Source organism: Haemaphysalis longicornis, unplaced genomic scaffold (genome assembly GCF_048455015.1).
Source record: "Haemaphysalis longicornis isolate Haplotype H1 unplaced genomic scaffold, Haemaphysalis longicornis Haplotype H1 scaffold_2, whole genome shotgun sequence".
Lineage (NCBI taxonomy): Eukaryota > Metazoa > Arthropoda > Arachnida > Ixodida > Ixodidae > Haemaphysalis > Haemaphysalis longicornis.
Genome location: NW_027526295.1, coordinates 96,224,265 through 96,244,611, shown reverse-complemented (window position 1 = coordinate 96,244,611; position 20,347 = coordinate 96,224,265). Strand labels below are relative to the sequence as shown.

General features: G+C 48.4%; 1 pseudogene; it reads right to left on the bottom strand.

The window, feature by feature from the left end:
- Window positions 1-1,024: 1,024 nt before the first annotated feature.
- Window positions 1,025-4,462, bottom strand: LOC144168171 (uncharacterized; annotated as a pseudogene).
- Between the last annotated feature and the right edge of the window lie 15,885 nt (window positions 4,463-20,347).

Here is a 20,347-nt window from a genome sequence, read left to right as displayed (position 1 = left end):
CCAACATAATACCAACGCACGTCACAGAAATTGCGCGGCCTATATTGCTTTAAATTCTATCTTCCTATAAAATTCTATATAACCGGCAAGAGATTAAAAATTTGCTGTGGTTTTAGACAAACAGCAGTTTCAAATTTGTAATATCGTAATACATCGAAATACGAACAACGGAGGGCGTGGCTTTCAGTACGAAACGCGTATGTGCAGTGGGAACAAGTTACGAGAGTTCGTGTCCAATCTCGTCATGTAAAGAGCATCCTTCGGCGTTTCGGTTTAAGCATTTTGGTTTCTCTTCGCGCCGCGCTCGGCTCACAGTCATGCGAGCGTTGTGCAACTTCGTCACTGCGTTGCGTGAAAACGGCGCGCGCAGCTGTAATTCTGTACTTATTAATTTTTTTTCACAGTGATTTACGGACGATAGAAAGATGGTGGTCTTTTTATACCAACGTTCGTGACGAGCTCTGGTAACTTGTTCTTCCGCATGCGGGGCCCGTCGCGAGGAAAGCTCAGAATGCACTGAAAGCCAAGCACGCCGTTGTTCGTATTTCAATGTATCACGAGAGTACCTGTGTAATGTAGTTGAAGGTGGTGTCTTTGTCGATTCTTTTAGATGAATACCCTTACGAAAATGCCTTATATGGCTACATATAAAAATTGCCATATATGGCCACGTCAGGAATTGCGTAAATGTGGACATATATGGTTAGGCCATATATGGCCATATATGCCAATTCTTGACATGGCCATAAATTGGTGATGCCATATATGAATGTGGGCCATATATGGCCTTATATGCCAAATTCCTGATGTGGCCAAGTAATGACGAGGCCGTATATGAGTAAGCCATATATGGCGGCGTAATATTATATGTGGCTATATATGAATTGAGCTTATGACCACGTGGAAGGCATATATAATGCAATCCAGTTAACAGCAGATATTAATGCTGAACCCCAATGCTGACAAACACTTCATGGCATACCTTCCCCATTTTATTACAACAAATGATGCGCGTGCACGCGAATCAAGGTGGTTGCAGGTTGCTTTGTTGTGGTGACGGGTCAGTGGCGGCACTCTTCTTGGCCAGCTTGGCCCACTTTGATGGAAGCACGAGTTCTCACAGCATTTATTTAAATTTACCTTTCGTATGTAGCTGTGCCTTGCCTAAATCTAGCAAATAAAATGAAACAAATCAGTAGTCAATGTCCAAGCTCTGTTTCCATTATTCCTGAAAATAAATTTCATAAAAATTACTGTCACGTCCTCAAATAATTAGAGGGCCTGAGCCTATGTCTTCCCTGTGGCAATACTTTTATTCTGCCTTGCATTCTTCACAACAGGATACAGAGCATATTTTTTATTGATGATGCCTAAAGGTGATTCCTTGCACTTTTGTCACCATCGTCCGTGTTACAACCTTCATGCAACTTTTATAAAATAAATTTCACACCTTTAAATCGAGAACAACTAATTTGGGCTATTCAGCCTGAGGTCTAAACAAATGCATTTCAGCTAATCACTTCGTCAAATGTAAATGCACATTCAAGCCCGCAGAACATTTTTTCTGTTTATGTAAATAGGAAGAAAAAAGCGGCCCTAAATGGCATGAATTCCTAAATGGAGAGGTGTCTGCTAGATGGCTGAAATGTGCCAACATTTGGCTTTTTAACCCTTTCAGTAGAATTAATGAGGCAAATATGTTGCACCTGGGGAGTAACATCTCAACCTGCTTCTGGACACATTCCCAGTGGTCATCAGTGGAAACCGTTGGTAAGGTGCTCTGCAGGCGTAGCTTGTTTTCCACTTCATAAATCTGCCTGATGGAAGCGTGGTGCTGCGCACCGGCCAGTTGTCTACAGGGTATACCAGCTATCATGCACCAAGATTTAAAAAAAGAGCAATGCGTTACTCGAAGAAACCTAGTGCATATTATATGCAGTACTGTGGAGAAGCGGACAGTTATTTTTTGTTAATGAGGCTTAAATAATCAATTGTAATTATTTACTTAACTCGAGAATTACTGTACTAATAACTTAAGTGTCAATGAGGCATGTATACCCACGAGGGGCATCTAACTGCGGAATTTTCAGCGACGAAGTAATTGCGTGCTCATTTATTTTGACTGATAAAGAAAACCCGCGAAATATGAAAAATACCACGTCACGGCGCTTCCGCGCGCGTTGTGAAGCAGCGTCCCCAAATAAGGTGATTGAAAGCAACTGCTTCGCCTGTCACCCGCCTGAAGAGTCAGCACATCAGCTTGAAAATGCATGCATGGAAGGAGTAGCAACAGCGAGATTCGCGGGGCGCGTGTGCAGATAAGGCACAAACTCGGTCGCGATTTCTTCTTTATTTTTTTTTTATTTTATTAAGGCTAACTCAGAGGCAGCCTCTTTGAGGGCATTACTTTACGATGCGCGCGGAGGCACCACCACGCGGTATTTTGCATATTTCGTGGGTTTTCTATATCAGTCAGAATAAATGTGTACGCAACCAGTTCATCGCAGAAAATACCGGAGATAGATGCCCCTCGCAGGTACCTACAAGTGCTTCATTTACAATTTAATGATTAGGACAGTGGTTCTTGAGTTATATAATTATTACCAATAAATAGTTGTCTGATTAACAAACAAAATGCTACCCGCTTCTCCACAGGAGTGCGAACAATATACAGTAGGTTTTCTTTCAGTTACGCCATTACTCTTTTTTTTAAATCTTGGTGCATATTAGCTGGAACACCCTGTGTACTTCCTGAAGCGGTTTTCTAAACAGTCAATCTGTATCTTTCCAAAAAGAACGTAGGACATCCGAAGCCGTGCCAAGCGAGCTCCACAAGCCCGTAGGTGGTGTGCTCGAGGGCTACCGTGGGTCTTCTTCGTCAATGTACTGTTGTCCAGGCGTTTGCTTTTCCAATCGTCTAGCCATGTCAGCAGCGTGCGCAAGAAGTCTACTTTCGGATCGTTGTCAACGCAAACACGGGTTGTTGGAACTGGTCTTCCAGCCTCTTTCCCTTCAACGGAGCTTTTACATTTACAACTTTCCACCACGTGATGACGATTTCAATGAAAGCAGGAGTGGCTGCAAAGGAGAAGAGGTGGTGCTTCGTTCCAAAGCACGCAACGCCCCAGGCAAGAAATCGTTGAATATTTGCATGGCAAGGTTTATTTGCCATTGAAAGGCCGAATATTGAAAGGCAGAAGGTAATTTGGAAGGCAGAATATTGCCTTTCTCCCATTGACAGGCAGAATATTGAAAGGCAGAGCGTAATTCTGCCTTTCAATATTCGATTGGGAGATGGCTTTTCTTGACAGCCCGTACCCATGCTTCAACAGATGGTCACTCTCTTTGCTGTGAAGCTCTCTGATTGTCGCAAATGATGCTTTTTGCATGCGCTGTGGCAGCACTCCGTCTGTTTGAATATCAGGGAAGTAGAAGCGAACTTGGCCGTTCTTCTGGTTTATCCAGTCATTTCGTATACATTTGAGTATGTGTACCGGGTTGTCACTGACGACCCGATAACGAATCTCCTCTGGTCCGCAAATCACATCTTCTTGCGTCTTGTGCAGGAACTCCACTTCCAGCTTGTGTAGCTGGCCCGATGTGTGCAACTTCTTTGAATTTGCACGTGAGGCTGCGAACCATGAAAGCGAGCGCATAGTTTGCAGCTTCATTTTGGTTGAGTGCAACGCCGGTAATGTTACCCCTTTTATAATCAAAGTAAGATTTTATGTGGATTTCATCTACCATTATCGTCACAAAGCGCTGGTCGTCTTTTAGGTCAGAAACTCTCCTTTCCATGTAACTAAGGAAGGTTTCAAGGCGATGTTCTTGTTGAGGGCTCATACCATGTGAACAGCACACACACCTGATTGTTATAGAATGTGGGAAGGTAATACTTCCATGGCTGCGTATGTAAGCGTACGCATGGGGTTATATCGTGAAGAGAAGGAAACAAAACACCATGAAATCAGACGAGTAGCGTCTGCGCTATTTTCTTGCCAGGTATAACGTGACCTGCTCTTTCAGAAAACGAATACAGTCAGCGCTGTCTTCCTCTCGGGACGCGGACAACTGATCGAGCAGTAAGCAAACAGCTTCGCACATTTCTGCGACTGAGTTGGACTTCTCCATTCCTTCAAGAAGTTGCACGATATTACTTTTGCTGCTGGCAGTTTCGGGAACGCACACATTTAGGCCTTGCTTTTTTATGGCCTTCTTCATTCCGTGTACTGTCACGCTGAAGACTCGTTTGAAGCAAACGGAATACTTTAGCGAGGACGCTTCATCTTTGACGACGTGAACTAGAAGAAGCCTCATTTTTCTCGATTACAAGCCTGAAGTTAATGTTCTGGCTCCTCAATTTGCAGGCTAATTCGCCTAAGGAATTGACTATATTCTCGCGAGCTCTGTCAAATGCCTCTTTAGATTCAGCGACGACTTTTCGCAGGTTAGCGTGCTCCATGCGCGCCCAGTAAGAGTTAGGGTTTTCCCTCTTCGTGGCTTCCATAGACATGTAGGCCGGACAGTTCGGTAACTTCTTAGGTACGGCGCCTTGATGAAGGCGCACATGAGTTAGCAGTACTATGATTGTGCGGCCAGTGGCTTGATTTGTATGTGTGGCTACACGGATAATATCCGCATCCGCGAAGTGAAGTTCGCATACCTAAAAAATATTACCTACAATAAGCAAAGCCTTCGGTGCTTGACATGCAAAATTGCGGCTTGGGAGCCAGTTACAAGTGCGCGTGTATCCTCTTGAAATGAAATAGCCATTCTATACCAAAATGAGAAAAAAAAGCTTACCCAGGAATTCTCGGTGACAGTGAGGCTTTCTCGCGGCACCGCGTGTATCCATGCATTCCTCAGTCTTTCTTCTCTCGGGAACTTGAATACGTGCACCTTCGTGTCCGCGGTGTAGTCACTGCGGCATCGTCGTACACTTGCACGGAATCTCACCGTGCTTCCTTTGACATTGCCAAATTTTGCAGATGCGGAAGCACTCACAGAAACACGCAAAAAAAACCCGCCCGCATCTTCCCACGGGGGGAACTCGAGTAAATGCGTCGCAGAGTGGTGGGGGTATCGCGTGAATGTTGCGTAATTGGGTATGATTTGGGAATGCCTAATTGTTATTCCGTCTTTATTATTCCTATTTCTTGAATGAAGGAGAAGCAAAGGCAAGGAGTGTAAATTTAAAGTCTGTCTTTATTGCTTGGTGCCGTCAAGCAAAGCGTCAAGTCATGCGAAAACCAAGCAAAGAGGCCCTTGACTGAATTCCGAACGCGCGCTCCGCCGCTTATATACACACCACCCGCATTCGAGGGAGAGGAGTACGGGGGAGAGACACGCATGCGCACACTTCCGTACACAAGCGCGCGAACTTTCCACGCACCAACCACGCCGTTATCACGTGTACACGCCCTGCCGCCGTTACTGCTGAGCGCGACGCACCACACGGGTAGCTACGACGCATGCGCCCACAGACGCACTCCCCCCGCACCGCCGCAGCTGTTGTTGAGAGCGACGGAGCGCACGGGGTACACGCGCTCCTCCCGCACCGCCGCACCTGTTGTTCAGAGCCAGGAGGGTACGGGGGAGACACGCGCACCTGCGCCTCGACGCGACGCGCATGTGCAGTAAGCGTAACACGGCGCCGACAACATCGACGAGTGACATCACGAGCTTAAGAAATGCTCCGCATTTAAAAACGAGCGACTCGACAGCGAAGACACGCACGTGGAAAAAGACATGCCGGGGAATGCCGAATGCGGCGTCGCGGTGGCAGGAGGGGTGATCGCCTCCGCAGGGCTATGACGTAGCGCGAGTGGAAAGGGAGATGAACTGAGGATTTCTCCTTTTACAATCGGCATTGGTACGAACCGTGGTACGAACCAACCACGAGCTGCCGAAAGAGAAAAAAAGAAAAAGGAAAGATGAGGGGTGCCTCTTTGTTTATTTTGCGGGCGACCCCTCTGGGCACTTGAGCATTCGTCGCGGTAGGGGGATAAGTGCCGTGAGCCTGCCTTCAACATGTCCGCGCCTCCTCGCCCATCCGCACACGCAGGCGCAGACCTTTCCTGGTCAACCCGGTAACAACGTAACCAACGGAAGGGACGGTCTGCTAAAACTCTCTACTATCCGCAAGCAACTCATCCTTATCAGCAGCAATATACGGCTCGTTATACGGAAGCCGCTTCCCCCGCGTCGTTCGCGATGGATCTCGGTATTTCACTATGATTTCACCCCAGCACTCCATCGACCCTTCTGCGCGCGGCGGGCCGGCAACCGAAAGTTGTCCCACGGCAAACTGGCCCGGTTTTCCGAGGCTAAAAAGGCACATCGGTGCGTCCCGATGTGCACCGGCGCGGTTAATTCAATACTAATAAACAGTGGCGGATCCAGACCGATCGCCCAACCGCACCCTCCGCTCCCCCAAAGCCACTTACTATCCACCCCAACCCCTTTCCACACCCCTCGACAGTGATTTGAAAATGGTGTGTTGAAAAAGAAAGAGTAAAAACCGTTTGTTGTGGTGTTGCATATGACAAAAAAAACTGAAGCAGCCGCATTAAAACTAGTTCCAGTTTTGAAATATGCAAGGAAAGTCTAGTAAAAAAACTGTCAGACCCTAATTACAATGAAAGAGAAAATGTTTTAAGGGAATTTATATTGACAGGAAATTCATATTCCTGTGATGGTTAATTAAATAGTTCGTGTATTTTCATATATATTCCCTTGGAACTTCGTGAATCAATTGTATATATCAGTAACTGGCCGCATATCTGGCTGCATTTGGTGTAATACATAAATCTGATTGTGTCATATAGCTGTTGTTCAAGCCATACAGGGTGTCCCAGCTATCATGCACCGAGATTAAGAAAAAGAGTAATGGCGTATCTCGAAGAAAACCGAGTGCATAATGTGTGCAGTACTGTGGAGAAGTGGGCAGCATTTTTCCGGTAATGAGCCCTAAATAATTAATTGTAATTAATATTGCCGCGAACCATACATTGGGTTTGTTTATTTGTGTTTTGCTTTTACCGCCCGGCTGCGCCGGTCTGTGTTATCTCTGCGCCAAGGGAAGCGCGTGTTCCATTCTTTCTTTCTGTGCCGCATGTGTTATCTGTCGTGATAGGGAGAGCATTCTGATCTAACGTGAACAGCCCAGAATAATCTTCTTGGATCTACTATGTTCTCGATGTGAATCGACGTTTCGAGAACCACGCGCGCTGAAAGATAAAAAGCCTGCAGTGCGGACGCCGGAGCATTCGATTCGACGACACTCGCCTGTGCAAGTCACTTTGTTGACCGCTGCTTCGCCGCCTCTGTATTGTTTTGAGTTGTTAGGGGAGCACAAGTTCGCTCCAATAAACGTATTTCGCATTCAAGACAACTGCATCGTTCTTGTCTTCGCGACATCTGGTGGAGGTGCTGGGTACTAAGTCTTTATGCCCTCTACAACATCTCGAAGCCGCCAAGCCAGTCCAACCAGAGAAAGCCCCCGACTGCAAGGATTGCTACCCGAGTTCGGTCTTCTGCCAGAAGGGCCCAAGAGAAGGAAGGCTGCAACCAACACCATGGTGCAAGAAACAACGTCGCCAATCATCCTGCAGCAGCCCCGAGAACCGCCATCGTTCCGGGGAGCCCCCGCTGAAGACCCCGAAGAATGGTTGGAGAAGCTGGAGCGCGTCCGCATCTTCAACAGGTGGGACGACGAAGAAACTTTCCGGCATGTCTTCTTTTACTTAGAAGATGCTGCTCGAACTTGGTTCGAGAACCATGAGAGCTCTTTGACCGACTGGACTCAATTCAAAAGGCAGTTCCTTAAGACTTTCACTACCGTGGTGAGAAAAGAGCGAGCTGTGCTTTTGCTTGAATCTCGAACGCAGCTTCCCAACGAAGGAGTCGTGATTTTCGTTGAGGACATGAAGCGACTTTTTCGTCGTGCGGACCCTGAAATGACCGAGGAAAAGAAGCTCAGGTTTCTAATGCGAGGAGTGAAGCAAGAGCTTTTTGCTTGTCTGGTCCGTAACCCTCCGAAGACAGTGGCGGAATTCGCGTCTGAGGCGGCCGCGATGGAGAAGACGCTAGAAATTCGAACGAGGCAGTACGAACGCCCTGTCAACGCGCTGTTCTCGGAGACCATCGGTGCCGCAAATGGAAGCTCCGATACATTGCGAGAGACCATCCGAGCAGTGGTCAGGGAGGAGCTTCGGAAGCTTTTTCCAACGACGCCGCAACCTCAAGTGGCTTCCCTGACCGACGTAATCCGAGAAGAAGTCCAAAACGCACTCGGAACTTCTACGCCATCGGAAGCACCCAGCGAACCACAAGCCATGACCTACTCCTCGGCTGTTCGTCAACCCCGCCCTGCTCCAACCCGTCGTCAAGAGGCCGAGCCATACCGCCGTCCAATGCCGCCCGCCCGACGCCTTGTAGACCAATACCAGACGCCAAGGAAGACCGACGTGTGGCGAACGCCCGATAAGCGCCCGCTGTGCTACCACTGCGGAGAGACCGACCACATCTACCGTCGCTGTCCCTACAAGAGGCTCGGTTTGCGAGGATTCTCCGTCGACGCCCCACGCCCCCGATACGGCCAGCGCCCTGCTGATATCAAAGAATACCTCTCCAACACCAACCGAGGACCAGCCCGCTTCAACCGTTCACTGTCGCCCTACCCCTATCAGTCACCGAACCGCCGCAGCACTGCTGACTTCTCACGTGGAAGGTCCCCCAGCCCACGCGGGGGAAACTAAAAGCAGCAACTTCGGGAGGTAAAGTTGCACAACGGCGGAAAAATGAAAACCCTCCAACGACGCAGCGACTCGCTGAAGACCATCATTCACGACATGCCCTCAACCCGACGACCCGACCTAGCCCTAACGAGACTCCTGAACACGACGACAGCTACACGGCGCGACGGGTACCCGACCTGACCGAGACGTCCGTTGAGAAGACGACGACAACGACGATGTACAGTGCCCGACCGTCAACACGTAGAAGCAGAGATACGACGCCCCGACGAACCCTGAACTCGAGGAAGACTGCATCTGACGTCAAGGTGTCCATCGACGGCTTTGACGTAGTCGCCCTCGTAGACACGGGAGCTGACTATTCGGTAATGAGCGGACCATTTGCGTCTAAACTGAAGAAAGTTATGACCAGATGGGACGGTCCGCACATATGCACAGCAGGAGGCCACCTCGTGACGCAGTGTGGAACGTGCACATCGCGCGTCACCATAGACGGCACAACGTACCTTGCGGCGTTCGTCATTCTGCCTAACTGCTCCCGCGACGTAATTCTTGGAATGGACTTTTTGATGGACAATGGTGCAATAATCAATCTGCAGACCAAGTCAATAACTTTTTCCCCCAATCACTCCATGACGCCGAAACCGAACCCCGAACGACGTGCTGCTGTAAGGATTGCCGATGATCATGTCACCCTGCCACCCCGCGCAAGCTTGATGGTCGCAGTCTACTGTGAAGATGCTGCTCCTGACATCGACGCTATCGTAGACACCGATCAAAGGGTGCTTCTCAACCGTGGTGTGTCGGTCGCAAGAGGCATTGCGCGCTTCAAGGAACACCAATCCCACATTTTGGTTATGAATTTCACCGAGGAGTACCAGCATTTAAACAAGGGCGCGGCAATTGCATTCCTCGAAGAAGCGCAAGAAGCAAGTGACGTGATCGCGGTCGCCGACTTTGAACGCACACCCGTAGAAACCTTCAAGCTCCCGCAGCCTTTCGGCGTGAACCCGGCGCTACCGCAAGAACAACGGAACAAGTTATTGGCTTTGCTGCGTCGCTATAGCGAATGTTTTTCGTCGAGCGCAAAACTACGTCAGACCCCTCTAGCGAAGCACCGAATAATAACAGAAGATGGAGCCCGACCCACCCGACAGTCACCGTACCGCGTCTCTTCACACGAACGGGAAGCCATCCGGACTCAAGTCGACGACATGCTCAGCGACGACATTATACAGCCCTCGAAAAGCCCCTGGGCTGCGCCCGTCGTACTCGTAACGAAAAAAGACGGCACATTAAGGTTTTGTGTTGACTACCGGCGACTGAACAAAATCACGAAAAAGGACGTGTACCCCCTCCCCCGAATCGACGACGCCCTCGACCACCTCTGCCACGCGAAGTACTTCTCATCGATGGACCAGAAGACCGGCTACTGGCAAATTGAAGTGGACGAGAGAGACCGAGAGAAGACTGCATTTATAACCCCAGACGGCCTATACGAGTTCAAGGTGATGCCGTTTGGGCTGTGCACAGCACCAGCGACATTTCAGAGAGTCATGGACACTGTGCTAGCTGGCCTGAAGTGGCACACTTGCCTCGTGCACCTCGACGACGTAGTGGTATTCGCCCGGACTTTCGACGAACACCTTGCAAGGTTGCAGTCTGTACTCGAGGCCATTCGTACGTCGGGGTTGACGCTGAAGCCTGAAAAGTGCCGTTTCGCATACGGGGAACTCAAGTTCTTGGGCCACGTCGTCAACGCCGCGGGAGTCCTACCTGACCCGGCAAAAACTTCAGCCATTGCGAACTTCCCAAGGCCGAAAAACAAGAAGGGCGTGCGAAGATTTCTCGGGCTGTGCGCATACTACCGGCGCTTCGTCGCAAACTTCGCACGCATTGAAGAGCCACTCACGCGCTTGACGAAAGATAGCACCCCTTTCAGCTGGGAAAACGACCAAGAAAAAGCATTCTGCGAGCTGCAAAAACGCCTGCAAATACCGCCCGTGCTCGCTCATTTCGACGAAAATGCCGAAACGGAAATGCACACGGACGCCAGTGATATAGGCTTGGGTGCCGTCCTTGTCCAAAAGCAAAGCGGCTGCGAAAGGGTAATTGCCTATGCCAGCCGTGGTCTGTCGAAGGAGGAGAAAAACTATTCTGCCTCTGAGAAAGGGTGCCTGGCTATTATATGGGCGATTCCAAAATTTCGCCCATACGTGTATGGAAGGCCATTCAAGGTTGTAACAGACCACCATGCGCTGTGTTGGCTCGCCAATTTGAAGGACCCCTCTGGCCGTCTTGGGCGGTGGAGCTTGCGCCTGCAGGAGTTCGACGTTACAGTCGTTCATAAATCCGGCAGGAAACACTCCGACGCCGACTGCCTGTCCCGCGCCCCCGTCAACCCACCACCACAAGACGCTGACGAAGACAGCGCGTTCTTCGGGATCGTGACGGAGAGCGACCTAGCCGCCCAGCAGCGTGCCGACCCCGACTTACGCGTCATAATCGAGTACCTCGAGGGATGCAACGTTGCCGTTCCTAGGAGCTTCAAACGCAGCTTACCAGCATTCAGACTGAGAAACTCCGTCCTCGTGAAGAAGAATTTGAGCCCCGGAACAAGAGCGAATTACCTTCTCGTCATCCCCGCGGACCTTCGTGACGAAATTTTGGAAGCGTGCCACGACGACCCGTCTTCCGGACATCTCGGCACAGCGCGCACTATTGGAAAAATCAAGGCGACGTACTACTGGCCTGGCCTTACCTCTGACGTCACCCACTACGTCCGGAGCTGCCGTGACTGCCAGCGACGAAAAACGCCGCCGACAAGACCCGCCGGACTTCTGCAACCGATCGCCGTCCCATCGAGACCATTTCAACAGATTGGAATGGACCTTTTAGGCCCGTTCCCTACGTCACGATCACAGAACAAGTGGATTGTCGTAGCGACAGACTACATGACGCGCTACGCAGAGACCGCCGCTCTTCCGAGGGGGACTGCACAAGAAGTGGCAAAGTTCTTTATAAGCCAAGTTGTGCTGCGACATGGAGCCCCGGAAGTCCTAATCACGGACCGCGGAACGGCATTTACTGCGGAGCTGATGCAAGGAGTATTACGCTACAGCAACACGGATCACCGAAGAACGACGGCGTACCACCCCCAAACGAACGGACTAACAGAACGTCTGAACAAGACAATCGCAGATATGCTGTCAATGTACGTTGACGTTGAACATAAGACTTGGGACAAAGTGCTCCCGTATGTCACGTTTGCGTACAACACGGGTATCCAGGAGACGACGCAGCTGACGCCGTTCGAGCTTGTATACGGTAGAAGGCCAACTACGATGCTCGACGCCATGCTTCCGCACGTAGAAGACGACGACCTCAACGCCGACTTCTACGGATATCTTCAACGTGCGGAGGAGGCCCGCCAGCTCGCTCGAGTTCGTATAACGGACCAGCAGCTGGTGGATGCGGGCCGCTACAACCTCCGACGCCGAGACGCCGAGTACCAACCAGGGGATCGTGTGTGGGTTTGGACTCCCATCCGACGACGCGGACTCAGTGAGAAGCTCCTGCGACGGTATTTTGGACCCTACCAGATTCTACGACGTTTCGGCCAACTTACCTACGAGGTGATCCCCGATGGTGATTCCGGAACATCACGACGACGCACGCGGCCCGAAGTCGTTCACGTGGTTCGCTTAAAACCTTTCTACGGACGATAACGAACTTTATTTTTATTTTCGGACTGTCGCCTATGTTAGCATCGGGTCGATGCACTCTTAGGGGGGGGGTAATGCCGCGAACCATACATTGGGTTTGTTTATTTGTGTTTTGCTTTTACCGGCCCGCTGCGCCGGTCGGTGTTATCTCTGCGCCAAGGGAAGCGCGTGTTCCATTCTTTCTTTCTGTGCCGCATGTGTTATCTGTCGTGACAGGGAGAGCATTCCGATCTAACGTGAACAGCCCAGAATAATCTTCTTGGATCTACTATGTTCTCGACGTGAATCGACGTTTCGAGAACCACGCGCGCCGAAAGATAAAAAGCCTGCAGTGCCGACGCCGGAGCATTCGATTCGACGACACTCGCCTGTGCAAGTCACTTTGTTGACCGCTGCTTCGCCGCCTCTGTATTGTTTTGAGTTGTTAGGGGAGCACAAGTTCGCTCCAATAAACGTGTTTCTCATTCAAGACAACTGCATCGTTCTTGTCTTCGCGACAATATTCTCACTTGAGAAGTACGGTCCTAATCACTAAAGTATCAATAAGGCACTTGCAGGTCCCACGAGGGGCAGCTAACTGCGGTATTTTCAGCGGCGAACTAATTGCGTAGTGATTTATTCTCATTGATAAAGAAAACCCGCGAAAAATGAAACGTACCACGTGACGGCACCTTCGCTCGCATCGTAAACAACGCCTTCAAACAGGCGGGCTCTGAGTTAGCCATAATGAAATCAACAAAAGAAATAAAGAAGAAATCGCGACCGGGTTTGTGCCTTATATGCACACGTGCCCCGCAAGTCTTGCTGTTGCTGCTCCTTCCATGCACGCCATTATCAAGGTGATGCGCTGTCTCTTCGGACAGATTACAGAGAAAGCAGTTGCTTTCAATCTGGTTATATGGGGATGCTGCTTTACAATGTGCGCCGAAGCGCCTTCACGTGGTATTTTTCATATTTTGCGGCTTCTAAAGGTCAGTCACAATAAATGAGTAGACAATTAGTTCGTCGGTGAAAATACCGCAGTTAGATGCCCCTCTTGGGTACCTACAAGTTCCTCAGTGACACTTCTGGGATTAGGACAGTAATTCTCGAGTTAGGTAAATAATTACAATTAAATAATTAAGTGTAATTAACAAAGAAATTATTGTCCGCTTCTCCCCGGCACTGCAAACATTGTGCACTATGTATCTTCGAGTAACGCCATTGCTCTTTCTTTTAATCTCGGTGCAAGATAGCTGGGACACCCTGTGTAACGAAGAACGTAGGGCCATATATGCATGTACAAGGCGCCATATATGGGTTGGCCAGGCCATATACGACTGTACTTGGCGCCATATATGGCTGTAATTGGAGCCATATTATATTGGACGCGCCATATATGGATCCGAATCGGGCCATATATGGTCATATTTGGCGCCATATAAAGGGTAACCACGCTATATATGGTCCTATTTGCCGCTATATTAGGCAAGTGATAGCCTGATATGAACACATATATAGCTATATATGGCCACATATAATTTATATATCGGCCATTTATGGCGTTTTTGTAAGGGATGACCGACAAACATGAAAAAACATCACAACTTCTTTGGAGCCGGTTTGTACATTTTTAAAGTTTTACGCGAATCGGAAACAGTGGTTGCAATGCTTGCTTCAAGAAGCTTCGGTATAGGCGCTCATTTGAGTGCGCAATTCCGGCTGAAGTGGCCAACAATTTGGCTGCCAGGCTGGCAACGAATATCAAGTGGACAATGGAAAATTTGTGCTAGGAGCGCCATTCTTAACACGTCAGATAGCTACCGCATATACCATTGTTGCTACAGTATCAATTTCACCAGCTTTTTATAAAGCCCACATATTTGTTTTAGTATTGCAACAAGCCAAATTTTATAAAAACATTAGAGACCCAATACAGGACTCGAATAAGCGCATGGGAAGAGCTCCCTCTATTGACATATTCAAAAAGGAGTATGATGTTGAAAAATAGCACGTTGGCGGGATTAGACGACGGAATGCAAAGACACAGCGCTCGTGGTTTTTAATTCCGCTATTCCCCATCACATACCCACTGTCTTTTGTGATAATGAAACAGAATCATGCACCCAAAGTTGAAATATTTGTTAGAAGCTGAGGTACACCCAGCGATCCGTTCTATCGTGCCTCCTGTTAATTATGAAACTCCTGGACCTGCCCAAGGGGCTCGGGGTGGTCGAAAGCTTAGGGCAGGCGCTCTGTGTCGACAAAAGTTTCTCAGGATGACGCAGGTATTTTCCCATAATCAACACAAGACACGCTGTAGGCAGCATCAGTAGTGGTTCATAAATACGCCAAGGACTGCGCATTTTTATTTAACCTCGAAAGTCTCCACCGGTAGTAGTACGACTTCACTTGCACAAGAAATATCAGAAACATATCAATGTTTCCTATCGGGCGAAGGAATCGTTCTGGGCACCAGCGTTAACATTATGGGCCTCGATTCTCTGGAAAACAAAGCAACTACATCCGCGCGCAAGCTCAACCCCACATCCCAGCAAATCGTCCACATACTTCGGCGGGTGGCACCTAGGTGGAAAGGGAAGACACTGCGAGGCTAGACAAGGCCTCTGCGGTATCGAAAATAAACTGCACTACACCCTATCTCCTGATGACCCAGAGTTTGTAGAATCGGATAGACAATAATACGCAAGGGGGTTAACCTAGCCATTGAATATTTCATGAGTTCCTCGACAAACTACACAGTATGGTGGACGAGCTGGTCCAGGGCACCTATCCAACCAATACAGGCTGAGTCGTACGAGGGCGCGCAGACGTGTACTGGGAAAAATCGGGTCAGCCGTGGCAGAGTTGTCCGATCGCGAAACGCTGGAGGAGGACATAAGGCTAGACGCAATCACGACCAAAAATCGCCTCATTAATATGAATCAGATCCGTGGTTCCAGGGCTTGTGATCTTAACAGGCTGCTGGGGAGTACATACGGTTTCATTATCGTGGATGCCTCGAGAAAGAATGGGATGACAACCGGAGGGTGATGGGACAAGCAGGAGCGATACAGCGACAAAGGTGTCCCTTCAAGCCAAAGACTGGGAAGAAGTGGAAGAATTGGCGATTGCCATAGCCTTTACCCTAAGCGGCATTACTAAAATGGTTACAGAGTCTCCGCTGGCGCAAAGAAGCTTTCAGACGCGCTTGGTGTCCCGACGTGTGCCTCTTCTACTCCGCGTAAAAACACCTCTAAAGAGGCAGGGAGAATCACTCTGGGTTCCTACCAGCTCCTCGCTGGGACGCCGTGATTTTACCAACCCACAAGGCCGCGAGTTGATGTGCCGGGCACCAACTGTGGAGGAGGCTAGAATTCAACCTGCCATCTCCTACGGGGCGATAGTGGCGCTCTATCGGGAGAATGGTCGGAGACTTCCTGCTCCAGCCATACCCAAAGCTACCGTGGTTGCAGCAAAGTTTATCGGCGGGGACAATCAGGGTCCCTCCCTGAATCCCGCTTACTCAGCCGCCTGGTTTATAATCAGTGCAACGAAATTCCCAATATGTACACAGCTAGGTATCCTTGGTCACAAGGTGAGGGAGTGCATTTAGAGGCAAGAACACCCACAATTTATCACATTTCCTCTCGTACTTATACCAACTTATGCCATGACGAGCGATGGGACATCTTTCTATCCAGTCACCCCCTGGAGCATCATCTTCGGTTGATCACAAAAGGCGTAGTGGTGTCCAGTCTTGGGCAGTAACTAGTTACTAGTAACGCGTTACCTGTAACTTCTTACTTTTTCAATAACTTCTAACAGTAACTAGTTACTTTTAAGTTAGAGGAACTTGTAACTGTAACACTGTTACTTTTTTGTACAATAACTGTAACGATTGATTGATTGTAGGGTTTAACGCGCCGACGCTACGCAGGCGATGAGGCGCGCCGTAGTGGAGGTCTCCAGATTAATTTTGACCACCTGGGGATCTTTAACGTGCGCCGAAATCTCGTACACACGGGCATTTTTGCTTTTCGCCTCCATCAGAAAAGCGACCGCCGCAATAACTGTAACGAGAAATATCGCTACAGTTACTTCATTTCTGTAAAAAATTATCCAACAGCAACACTCATTACCAGCCGATGTATAGTTTGCGAGTTTCACTTTTTCGGCCTTTCTTCCGCAGAACCTTCGTCTACTTCATCTATGCCAGCTCACACCCTTCGCATGGGTGAAAAACATCTGGACTAGAAATTTTTAAGCGTGCACGTGTGCGTGGCGCCTCACGCGGTCTACTAAGGGCTCGAAGTTTCTAAGTCTAAGCTGCAGTATTTTATTTAGCAGCGCGACATCGCTCTCACCCAGGCCATAAATAACGCTGCGACACGCGTATAAGCGCACGTGAATGCATTTTGACGCGCCAGAGCCTATAGATGGTATTTGTTGAAAACTTTAGCGGTCAATTTCTTCGCTTGGCAACACTGGAAACGGCCACAGACATAGCCGATGTGCCACGGACATGGGAAAGTACCGCCATCCCGCGGAGCCCGAAGTAACCAGTGACGGCGCACCACGGCCGGGCTGGAGGAGCGGCGGGCCCGCACTTTCATACGGCCTGCACTTAGGGTATAGTTCCCACTTTTCACCGCTGCTACTTCGTGGCGCTGCGGACCAACCCTCACCGGTTGACCTACAGCACGGGCGGGGTAGACCGGCGGCGTGCGCGCATTTTTCACTGCCCTAGCCCTGCCGTGGCTAAACGTAATACCTGTCCGTGTAAATTTCCATGTGCGCCAATAAAATAGGTGACTCCGTCCCCCTTCTGAATTTTCGGTCTAATAGGGTCAAACAGCCTAACATTATCACTCGGAAGCGCATAATCAAAAAATTGAAAGAAACATTCTAACTCGAGGCACATGAAGAAAAATATTCGAGGCCTTCATATCTTATCAGCGACTGTATTATATGAAAACGGTGAGGCAGGCAATAAACGCGGCATTATCAGTGACTGAAATACCAGTTCTTATTTTTCCTTTCGGATGACGCCTTGGTTTGCCCGCGCACAGGGCACGACCAGTGACGCGAATGATTTCCCACCGAGGGAGATACGGTTATCGCTTTGCTAAACGTGTTTCTGCTGCTCACGCTCTGGTCGGCCTGGCGGACCGCTGACAGCGAGCGCACTGTCAAAAACATACAGCTAAAACTCTTAATCAAGCAACAGAAGTGCACAACGAGTCTTCTTTTTGGTGAGATATAGCAGCGAAGGCATTCTTTGGTATGGGTGATATTCCGCGGCAGATCCAAAACGCGTGCGGCAAGCGTTGTCGGCTCGCCAGTGGGCTCGCTCGGCCAGAGGCGATGCGTCGACTAAGAAAAAAGAGGGTTGGGAGGGTAGAGGGTTGGTTCGTAGCGCCCTCACTGTCAAGAATCTGCTGTATCGTTTCCTTTTTTGGGTGTGCAGGCCGTATGAAAGGCATGCGGCTAAAAGGAGGAAATTATTCCACGTTTTGATTGGCTCCTGAAACGACTGTCAGTTGGGGACAAAGGCTAGGGACATTTACGGAATTTGTTGTTCAGCGAGCAGGCTTGATGTGGCTTCGCGCGTCGCCTCCTAGGGAATTCCCTGTAAGAAGCCGAGTGCAGCGAGGCGATGGCCAGCGTCTAGCAGCAGACGACGCAAGAAACGGCTGGAACTGACGCTTCCTTTTGTAATTACTTCAGTTTTTACGGGTGTATTGCTGAACAATTTTTTTTTAAATTCGGAGCGTGCCTGCCTGACCGTGTCCATGGTATCGCCCCGAGTTATTCCTGCGCTGGTTCTTTCTCCTCTGTGTGGCCCTAATATTACTGCTGCCACGCACCAACCAATCATCAGACTTGGAGGACGTCTTCTTCATTATATCTCCGACACTTAATTACGTCTGCGTTTAAGTTTCTGCTGCTTTCAAGGACGATGAGAAAATCAAAGAGAAATTCCCTTCACGGCTGCGAGATTTCCTACAAGCGCGCGTGTACCCGGGAGAAGTTATTGCAATAGCAGTTTTACTTCTGCAGTGTGCCACGTTTAAACTCAAAAGAAACGTAGGATGAGATATTGCCCCTTCAAGTCAGTTTCCAGAGGTGGTCATTCCAAAATGCACATTTATTGGCAATAGATGGTAGCGTAGCTTATTTAGTGGCTCTAAGTCTAAACAAATTTGTGTAATTGAAGGATGCTTGATTTCTATGACACTAGCCCTTTGTAGTAACCAATGTAAAGCAAGCATTACATTGCTTCCAACTTACAGGCTTCAAGAGCAGACGTGAAGGCCAGTATTAAAATATGCAAAATCTTTAGAACCTGTTGTTGTAAGTGAACCTGCAGCGTAGCATCTCAATATTTAATAATGTCTTCTTCTGAAGACATTTAACGTGTTCCTCGGACAAATGACTTTTAACTTTTCAGCTTCAGAGGTACAACTTGTATTGGTTGTGAATGTTGGCTACCTGGCACTTCGTTTCAACTGCAGCATAAATACCAATAAGTGACCAGGGGACGATGACGTGCAAGTGCTTGGGTATTGTCCTGCATGTTATTTCCACGTTCCTGCACAATGTAAAAGGAATATACCAAATGAAGGAGACAGTTTTTAGTTTTATTTATTCCCAGTTTCACGGCCATAGAAGACGACAGATATCAGAGGTGCTCAGCACAAAAGTTCTAGGTGCATCCCGATGCTTGTTGAGACCTTTGTCACTGAAAAGTAATCAAGAAATAGCATTTTGAAAACTGGTCAACCACTACATATGTTTCCTTAGGAGCCTCCCAATCATAATTCAAATGAACAAACAGCTTAAACACAGTACACTATTATTGTGTTTCTTGCGTGTATGTTTTTTAGTATGCTTGTGGACACTGACATTTCTGCTGTATCTTTTTTCCTTAATTTTTTCTTGTACGCACGTAGCAGAAGTCTCTTATGTTATTATTCTTCGTTTATTCTGCTCAGGTACCACACCCCTCATTAATGCCCGTGGGGCCATAAGGGTATCGTGAATAAATAAACATATAACACCAAATACATGGTGCTACATCCACAAATTCCTGTAGCAGTTAAAAATTTATAAAATAAATAATAAAATGGCACATTTCCACACATTTCCTAATACAAATAAAAGCACGGCCAACTCCAGCTTTCCGCAAAATGTTGTATACCAGTCTCTTTGAACCAGGCAATAATACTGTAAACATCTTGAAAACAATTTCATTTGCACATAAATTGAAGGCAGCTTAACTTAGCTGTCGCAGAAGCTGGCGTGCAACGATGACTTACTTGCTCGTCTCTATTTTTCTGATCTTGCCCTTCTACAAACAAGTCACATCCTACAGTCGCCATGAGGTTGGTCGACCTGTTAACATGTTACAAAAAAGAAAGCTATGTATTGTATTGTGCGTATTTCTAACACTATTTTAAAGTTCTTACTCTCACTCCTGTGACACCTAAGGCTGATTCAGCTGGAGAGCACCCCTATGTGGGCAGCAAATTCTATAGTGGTCCGAAGTGGCAAAGATGGAGATTGCTTCACCTTTGCAGGATAATCATTAATCACGACTAAGTTCAGTGAGGTGTCCTCGACATTTCAGAGAAGTGCCGAGCAAAAATAGTTTTGAAGAACAACTCAGAAATACTGATGGCCAGAAATGGGCGGCCAGAAAGTTACGGTCTCTCTTAACTCCAAACTAAAAACAAGTCAGCTTAAAACAAGTAAAAAATACCTTAAAGGAGTAGCACCACTATTAAACGTTCATAGCACGATTAGGCTCTACTTAAAGAAGTACCTGAAATATCAAAGCTGAGATAACTATGCAAAAAGTTTCCTTTGTAGCTGCAGATTTTA